This window comes from Ursus maritimus, unplaced genomic scaffold (assembly GCF_017311325.1).
Source record: "Ursus maritimus isolate PB19 unplaced genomic scaffold, ASM1731132v1 scaffold_34, whole genome shotgun sequence".
Classification (NCBI taxonomy): Eukaryota; Metazoa; Chordata; class Mammalia; order Carnivora; family Ursidae; genus Ursus; species Ursus maritimus.
In genome coordinates this window covers 8,235,518-8,245,547 of record NW_024426008.1, presented here as the reverse complement: position 1 = coordinate 8,245,547, position 10,030 = coordinate 8,235,518, and the positions used below count along the sequence as shown (strand labels likewise).

The 10,030-nt window shown below is 42.7% G+C and overlaps 1 pseudogene; it reads right to left on the bottom strand.

Annotated features, from left to right (window-relative positions):
* Positions 1–502: 502 nt before the first annotated feature.
* LOC121100161 lies at positions 503–601 on the bottom strand (annotated as a pseudogene).
* Positions 602–10,030: the final 9,429 nt, after the last annotated feature.

Here is a 10,030-nt window from a genome sequence, read left to right as displayed (position 1 = left end):
TGGTCATTTTCCTTAAGAGGGCCTGGAGAGCACTGCATTTATTAAAGCAATAAGGAATGAACTGGGGAGGAATACACCAGCATCGCTGCAATACTCAGTAATGCCTGTCTTCTATGAGCTGAATTAGTAGCTGTTACAGAACTGAATTTCCTAGAAACAATGGGGATGATAGGATGTTGGAATAGCATGGTTAGCAAAGTATGAATGGCAGCCAAGAGGGATCTGACTTAAAATGGTCTATAGAGATAACTTGAAGTATATGGTATTTCTAGAGGCAAGATCAATAAGCAAACAACTGCCTATGGTACTACCAAATCAATCAATCTATCTATCCATCTCCAAAAAAATCAGGAATAGATGAGTAGAAGGCAGAGGTAATCCCCTTCCCCAATGGAAAGTCATGAATGTTGCCCAGTTCCAGACTGGAGTCAACTCCCAGACACAGAACCCATTGACTGAGAGAGGATTCAAGTCCAGATGATGAAGGTCTCTATGGCACCACAAGAATTATATACACAAATGTGTGTGTTATCCTTGTGCAGGGGTCATGCTAATCTTCTCTGTATCTTTCCAATTTTGCATATGTGCTGCCGAAGCAAACTTTAGCAATTATATACAACCGTGATGCCTCCATCCTTCCTCAGGAGGACCTATAGTCACTTACTTGGATAACAGTACACTGGGAAAAGGGGAATCCCCAGCTCTTTCAAGGCCTGGTAGATATAGGGTCCAAGTTTAACCTGATACCAGGAGATTCAGAGTGCAACCTTGGTCACCTCACCATTAGAGTTGAGGGAATAAGGGGTTCGGTTAATAAAGGTAATAAATGGAGTTCACAATAGGGGCTACTGTCTCTATGGACCCCTTGGTTGTCATTTCCCTGGTCCCCAAATGTATAATTCAAGTACACATATTTAGCAGTTGGCAGAAATTTAAGATTGGTTCCTTGACCTATAGATTATGAATGGTTATAGTAAAAAAGTCAAGTAGTAACCTCTGAAATTATCCCCAACCACCCCAGAAATTAGAGTAAACACAAATATCACAGCACAGCACAATAACAAGATCAGTGCTACACTCAAAGACTTAAAAACAAGTAGAGATGATGTTTTCCACCATATTCCCATTTCATCCACCAAAATAGCTGCTACAAAAACTGGTTGGATCCACTGTACCAAATGTGGTATCTTTATTAGAGAAGATTAACACAGGTACAGTGTGTGGATATTGTACTAGCAAACAAAACCCATGAAAAAAAGGAAAATGAGAGCAGTTTATATTCACATGGGATATACATATCCCATTGTTATGCTAATTTTCATGATCTCTGGCACACAATAGATTGAAGGGGCCTGGATTATGTAGGAAAGGAAAACCCTTTTCCTTCTACTTATCTGAGGTTCATTGGCTGGGGCCCTATGAATTAGGCTGACAAAAGATGGATTAACAACAGAAAAACAAACAGAACTTTATTACCATGTGCACTGCACAAGCACTTGGGAGAACTCAGAGATGAGTAACTCACAGGGGTGTTTAGAGCACTGGTTTGTATAACGTCTTAACAAAACAGCAATATATTTTTAGAGACATGACAAGACAAAGGCAAGGGACTTTAAGTTCTAGGGGCAGCATTCCGTGGGAAGGTAAAAATATGGGGAAACTAATGTTACATAAGGGCTAGTTGTGAGGTTTGTTATATAGATTCCTTTGGTATCCTCTCTGGGCTGATAAGTACCTGGGTATCTCTGGTGATTAACTTCTATACTTCCTGGTAGAGATGGAAAGGGGGACACTTTTATAAATTTATATCCTGCCTTTAAGTAAATTGGGGGAGGGCAAAGAGCTTTCCTTGTATTTACTTCTTTTCAATTGCCTTCAATCAAAATAAGCCTATGCCAAAGTGGCATATTTTGAGGTGGCATATGTTGCTAACCTTCAACTGTCTGGATATTTTGGGGGGAATTAATATCATATTAATTGAAATTGATGATCAAAAAGTAGCAAATACTATAGGTGCCTTAGAAATGCACATGCAAGGGGTCCCTGGGAGGTTAGTTGGTTAAGTGTCCGATCCTTGATTTCAGCTCAGGTCATGATCTTGGGGTCATGAGATCAAGCCCCACACTGAACTCTGTGCTGGGTGTGGAGTCTGCTTGAGATTCTCTCTTTCCCTCTCCTTCTGCCCCTCCCCTGCTTCCATGCATGAACTGTTCTCTCAGGAAAAGAAAGGAAAGGAAAGGAAAGGAAAGGAAAGGAAAGGAAAGGAAAGGAAAGGAAAGGAAAGGAAAGGAAAGAGGGAAGGGAAGGGAAGGGAAGGGAAGGGAAGGGGAGGAAGAATGAAAGAGAAGGAAGGAAGGAAGGAAGGAAGGAAGGAAGGAAGGAAGGAAGGAAGGAAGGAAGGAAGGAAGGAAGGAAAAAGAAAAAAGAAAAGAAAAGAAAGGAAAAAGGAAAGGAAAGGAAAGAAAAGAAAAGAAAAGAAAAGAGCACATGCAATCCAGAGAGTGGGGAAATACTAATGTTCCCTACCACAAAGAATGAATCCCAACCTTTGATGGGTTTTATAGGCAGCATATTCCTTTAGGAATACAGAAACTACCAATTCACCATGTTGATTTGAAGGCTATTAGTTTCAGTTAAGGTCCAGAAAAAGAAAGTTCTCTGTAGTACTTCAGGTTTTGGTTCTGAAGTGCTGACATTTGATCTCTATGGCTCAGCAGACTCCATGATACTAGACAGACCATGGTAGAGAAAGACATTGTACAGGACTTTGGCAAGGCCTTATAGGATGGTCACAGCAGAAACTCTTATAATTTGGAAGCAAAGTCATACCACAGGTAGCAAAATACTATACTCCATTCAAAAAACAGGTCTTGGTATAATACTAGATCCTTTTAGAAACTGCACATCTTCCTTTGGGAATTAAATGACTGTATGGCCAGAACTACTCATCATAAATTGAACACTTTCAGACCTACCAAATCATCACACTGGGCAGTCCTAGCAGCAATCATTAATAAAGTGGGTGTGGTACACCCAGAATCAGGCTCAAGATGGTCCAGAGGGCACAAACAAGGTGCATGAACAGCTTGCTCAGAACCCATGTTTGGCTGGTGCTTTTGTCTCAATTCACACTTTGGTCACATGGGCATTTTCTGTGACTAACTGATGGGAGAGGAAATATGCAAGCTTGATTCACAGATGGGTCAGTTTAGTAAGTGAGTGCAAGCAAAAAATGAAGTATTGTTGTACCAGGTCACCTTTCAGGGGAATCCCTGAAAGAATGTCATGGGGAAAGCCTTCTATTGGGCAGAGCTTCAGACATTGCAAGGGATGGTGCACTTGGAATGCAGAGATAGTAGGCAAAGGGAAGAGTATCTGTAGACTCACAAGTAGGCAGAAATGGCTTATCTGGTTGGTCAATGTCTTGGAAAGAACTAGATCAAAGACTGGAAACAGGAAGTCTGGGGAAGTGTCAGGTAAAGGGATCTTTGAGAGTAAGCACAAAGTATGACGATCTTTGTATCACACATTAATGTTGAGCAGAGAGCATCCACTTCAGAAGAGACATGAAACCACTTCATGGATAAGATGACTCAGTGGGTGGACGTCCTCTAACTTTTGTCCTTGACCAGCACAGTGCTCGCATTATGAACTCACAAAGACAGCGGCCACAGTGGCAGAGTTAGAGGCTATTTGTGATTCAGATAGCATGACCTCCCTCGATAATGCTAATCTAACTCCTGCCCTTTGCAGTATCCCACCCACCAGCAGAAGAGAACAAAACTGAGACCTCAGAAGAGTACCACTGCTCAAGAAAACCCAGCGGCCACTTGTAGCAAGTTGACGTTATTAAACTCCTTCTCCACCCTGCCCCCCAGGAGTGGCAGCCATTCACCACTGACCAGAATTAAGGCATTTTCCAGGTTTGCCTTTTGGGTCCACTTGCTCTTAGCTAGCACCACTATCCAAGGGCTGGTAGAGCGTCTGATCTACCAACACATCACAGACAGACACATTCTACCTAAGAAGGTGCAGCAGCAGACACTATAGTTTGCTCTTGTAAGTTTCCCCCAGAATATAACCAACCAGAATCCTGAAGAAGCTGTCCTTAGAAGGCATGAACTTAATACAGGTAGCAAGTGATGAGAAGTGCAAGCAGTTGATAGCAATGAATGCTGTGGTCCCCCATGCAGATGTCTTCTATTAGCAGTATACATGTGAACATTGGTTTATCACAACTCATGGCTGCTCCCATCTCCAGAGAATTGTCTTTGTCCAAACAGGAGCATCCAAACATTAGTGGGATTAATGACATAGATAGGACATCCCTAAATTGTACCAAGAGCATAAACATTTGGCAGACATACATGATTCCTCAAAATATTTGCAAACTTATGTGTGAAGACGCTTGTCGGCAAAGATCAATTCATCAGAAATATAAGTATGTATCACTGAGTGCTCATAACTTCAAGGAAATGACATATCTCAGAGATTGTAACTGTTTTCCCTGTTGTGTAAATGCTGGTACACACCTAAACAGCTATACATCTTCCATTTGTCCTTTAATGGATGGTAGCATTCTGATCTTCTCTTCTTTGTTGAGTGATGCCTTGTTGCCATCTGTTACTGCATTTCCAGATAATAACAACTTATAAAAAAAAAAAAGTGAAAAGAAAAGCATAAAAGCAAGTATCAATGGTGGAGTGGAAACGTGCTTCTGAAAGTTGCAGCGTACCACATCAGAGGGCTCATCAGAACACAAGAGCTGGGTAGAGTGTTGAACGCCAGCCATTAATAGCTTTTATGTCAAATAAAATCTTCCAATGGAAGATTCTGAGGTGACAGAATATTCTGATTAAAGATGACTGGGAGACATGAAAAAAATCAATAGTGCTTATAAAAGATGGTTACTTTCAGCAGCACACACATTAAGGAGTCAGTAAGGGAGAGCTCAGACAGTAGAGAACCGGGAATTTAATAAAATTAATGTACCTATTTCCTTAGGAGAGTTCTTCTAGGAAAGGTGAGGAAATTGTAGTGTTCTTCCTGAATCATTACAGCTAGCAGTTTATAAATATTCTATTTGTCCAATCTGGGCCCATCCTAATGTCCTTCTGTTCCCAGGATAAATGACATAGTCCCCAGTTAATACTAATTGCAAAATCACTGCACGGGAAAATGGTCTCAGTGATGGCAGAGAGAACTGACTCAGCACCTGTGGCTTTGGTTTACCTGGAGAAGGCTGGTGACAGGCACACATGTTTCTTCCTACAGGCTCCTGAGCCCCAGCAGAATTCTTCTCTCTCCCTGTCTGCCTCCCACCTACCCTCCTTTTTTTTTGTCCTAGACACATACACACTCACACGCACAATGTTATAATCCGATGTTTTTCATTTAAAAGACATGCATCAATGTCTAAGTAGAATTACTTACGCCGTACTCTGGCTTTAACTTGCACCTCTGAATCAGTCCGATGCCAATAAACCTAATCCACAGTCATGACCCCAAGTTTCTAGCAACTGGACTCCCTACGCTAAAACTACTGCAGTTCTCTTACAGCCGAAGATCCATGTTGGTTGGTTGGCAAAACAAAGTGGCCCTTGGAGAGAAAGGGGAGACAGCTCTAAGGAATTTTGTCGTGCAGAGTCAGATTGCTGTGTCATTTTGGTGAGAAAAGCGGCAAACCAGAGAGTGAGGACAGAGACTTAGCTAATTTGAGAGGTCTGGTATGGTGTCTGGAGAGAAAACAGGAGGCTGACTTTAATAAACACTTTCCATGCCTTGTGCCAGTCACTTTACAATATGTAGGTTTTGGTTTTCATATTGTCTAAAAGAGACTACAGCTCAGAGAGGTTAAGGAACTTGTCCAAAACTTGCAGCTAGTAAGTGGCATATCCCTGGTTCAGTTCCATCAGGCTGCATAAGGAGAAGTCTCACAGGGAGGGAATGCCGTGTATCACACACCAATGGTTCCACCAGATAATTAAGACAAGACGAAAAAGTGCAAATGGACCTATCCCCTATCATCTTCCGTCACAGTGAGCTGGGTTGTGGGCCTGGAGGGAAAGTGCAGAGGATGGGACAAGCTTGCTCTGTGCTATGGCTGCCAAAGGAAAGACCCCTGTGAAGAAAAGACTATTAACAATCTCAGCTCCATTAAATTTAAAGCAGCTGCTAACAGTAGGGGCCTTTACATTGTCAATTATATGAATTTTCCTATTACTATGTCATACCAAAGAGCAATTATAGTACATTCATCAAACACTGCTTCCGCTTCTCTGGTTCTGTCCATTAATGCCACAGTGGCAGGCCGCAGAAATCCTCGAAGACAAATCTAACATGCAGACTTTAATTGTTTCAAGGATTTGTGGTCAGACACAACACTAGGTGAGTAGTAGGGGGTCAATTACACAATTAGATAGTGATAGGCAAAGACCAGCTGAACTCACACGACGCAACAAATGTTTATATATCCGTTCACTTTGCAAAGTGCTTTGACACCTACCATTTCACTTCCAGTTTGCTTCTCTCCCATTAACTGGTCTGGGAGCTATTTAATTATTCTGCCTCTTTTATAGTTGAGGAAATGGAGACCAGAGAGTCTCTACTGAGTTGGAGCCGGAGGATTTGTGCACAGCTCCACCCCCATTGAAGAAGCAGAGAAGCAGTGACCAGTCTTACCTCATCGTGTGCCATTATGAAAACAAAGGAATAAAATGGGGAATATGGTCCTACAAAAAGAGACGAAAGAAGTGAGCAAGAGGAAAGAGAGGGAAAGGAGACAGGAAAAGGCTCCTGATTGAGTTACCTTTAAATCATTCCCGCTCAGGGTATGGTGTGTGCTATGCTAGCCCCACAAAGACGGAAAGACAAACTGCCAGAAAGAGAGGGGGCTGGGGAGGAGGGAAAGACAATTAGTTCTTTGTAGTAAGAACTGATTGCAGAGAAAGCCTACTGACTCTCAAAAGGCAGGTCTCCCATGGTCTCAACATCAACAGTTTTTGTTTGTTTGTTTGTACATAAATCTGATGTGTCACATCGTGTAAGTTTAAGGTGTACGGTGTGTTACTTTGCCACATTTATATACTGTAATATGGTTGCCAATGTAGTGATACTTATCACATTCCATAATTATAGTATAGTATTATTGTCTAGGTCATTATACTGTCCACTAGACCTCTGTGGCTTACTTACTACTCATTACTAGTTTATACCTTTAAACACCACCACTCTTATCCCCCCATCCCCTGATAACCAACATTCTACTCTCTGCTTTATACACGTTTAACTTTTTTAGATTCTACATATAGGTGATACCACATGGTACTTGTCTTTCTCTGTCTCACTTGTCTCGCTTAGCATAATGTGCTCAATAGTTTAGAAATCACCAGAGAAACGACCTCTGCACAAGATGATTCCTTTCAGTTCTCTGCAATGAAGTGCTCCTGGAGCATCCAAATTCCAATTCCTTTCTCTACACTTGATAGACACTGACATCAACAAGAAATGTTTTCTGCCCTTGGGAAATCTGCCATTCCTGGAAATGACCAAACATTGGCAAATGATTCAATATGGCGTTTTAAACGACAAGGTGAGCTCAGGTTGCCATGGGAGCATGAAGGAGGAAGAGCATCTAGGTAAGCCTGGAGGAGTTCTCCCAGAGCTGTCTCACACGATAGGTAAGAGCTGATTGGGGTTTTTAAAGAGTAGGAAGGACTTTCCAAAGAAGAAATGGCATAAGGTACAGATTCTGCTCTACCACTTGGCCAAGCACATTATGGAAGGAGACAGGTATAAGCCAGTTTTTGTGAAAGGATGCGGCTCATCAGACCCCATATGCCTCCAGCAATAGGAAGCTTTGGTGTGGTGGTCAGAGGGCCCAGCACAGAGGATTGTGATGCATCGAACACTTCTCAGACCCTGTGTCCTTTACTCTGGCTCCCCTTATTCTCCCCATATTCTCTCCTCTCTGCAGCTGCCCTAGTTTTCCCACTGCTCCCTCAGGTTCCTGGAGACACAATGACCCTCTGACTACTTGGAACAACGTGTGAAGAAATCCAGTATTCTCTTAATTCAAATGGGATAATCATTCCCAAGGAATTAAGGATAAAAACAAACCCTAAAATTAAAAAAAAAAAAATGACCGGCCTTAGGATTATAAAGCTGATTTATCAGGTTATCTATTACTGCATCACAAGCTACTGCAAAACTTAAATTACCCCAAATCACTTGAAGCAACCAGTTCATTTGCTTATAATTGTAGGAGTCAGAAATTCAGAATGAGCTTGGTTGGGTGGTTGGTCTCTGATCCCCACGGCGTTAGCTTGTGCCTGGGACTGAAGGATCCCCTTTCAAGATGGCCTCTGTACTGTACCTTGGAAACTTCAGGATTCCTTGACATCCCGCCCCTCCCTCCCTCTCCTGCTCTCTTTCCCTCTCCTTTCCCTCAGTCTTTCTCCATGATATCTTGTTCTCTGGGATTCATTCATGGGACCAGGGCTTCTTACAAAGTGATTGTTTCAAGATAGTCTCCCTTCCTACCTGGCAGCTGGCTTCCAAGAGAGAAGCATAGAAGCTGCCAGACCTCTTTTAAACATCTAACACTTGAATGATATCGTTTTGCCATATGCCATCGGTCAAAGCTGTCACACACCATCCCAGATTCAAGGAGAGGATAAATAGATCTCTCCTCTCAATGGAAGGAGTGTCAAAGGATTTATGTCCATCCTTAATCTATCACAGTAACTCAGCAGAGGTGTGGCCAAAATTTAGCTTCATTAAACTGTGCCACATTTGGAGCAGTCATCCCCTGGATTGTTATTTCTCGTCATGATGAAGGAAAAAAGCAAAAACAAAAACAAAGCTTATATCCTAAGTTCCTCCTCATAAGTAGATGCCATGCTTGTGACACTCTATGGTGGTCCCCATAGAAAAAACAAGGAGACAGGGTGCCAATTGCAAAGGAATTCACCCACACTATCCAAACCCGCTTGGCCCATTTGGACCTCCTGTAGCAGATGGAATATAGAGAGTGGACCACTGTGAGACCCACACTATTCTCCCCCCACATGCCTATAAATAATTGCTAGAACTTTGTCATGATATTAACCTCCTCAGTGAGCCAGAATGTGTAATATTAAATTCAAAACCTGCTCTCTGGCAGGTTAAGAGTTACTGGCAGAAAAATCCAAGACCTAATTTCCAGTATGTCTTTATAAGGAATTCACCATTAGAACCATTCTGAACATTATGTATAATGTGATTAGAGGGAAGCAGTATTTAAACCTTTAAAAAAAACCCTTCAGTATGTTGCCATCATAAGTAATTGATGGAGGTGAGACCAGAGCCCTGGCCATCTGACCGACCATCTGACTCCAAAGCCCATCTTTCTACTATCTGTACTGAGCTTCCTAATGCAATTAAAAAAAAAAAAAAAAAACTCAATAGGACAGGGACGAAAAATGCCATCCTTGCAGAGAAAGGATAGAAGCTGCCACTGTCTCCAAATCCTTTTTAGTTCCCAAAAGCGGCCATGACAGGTGAGCAGACAGGGCGCCTCTTGGGAGCTGCTAACGAACACAGGGACAGGAGATGATAGGGAGGATTAAAGAGGAGGCAAGCTGTAATATCAGCAGTTGTCTCCCGTGTCTGGCTACAGCTCAGCGGCACTTAGGAAGGCCCCAGGCAAACGTTCCGAGGAGGAAACTCGTCTTCGAGAATTCAACTTTTCCTTCCCTTTGCTCACTCTGGAGCTCTGGCGCTTATCTGCTCCCCCACCCAAGCACTGTCACCACAGCCTCTTGAAAGTCTAGATGCCCAGCAACCTCATGCTCCTCCCGCCTCCACCAAGACATCACTGCTGCTTCCCACCTCAGTACAAAGAGGCTCGTAGGAATGACCACAATGTCTGCCATTTGCACTCACGTTGAGGGCTTACCAGTGTGGCTTTCTCTTCAGGAAATACTGGCATTTCCAGGCTACTTCTTCTCTCTTCACTGGCACCCCCTAAACCAAGTAACGGAGGCAGCAG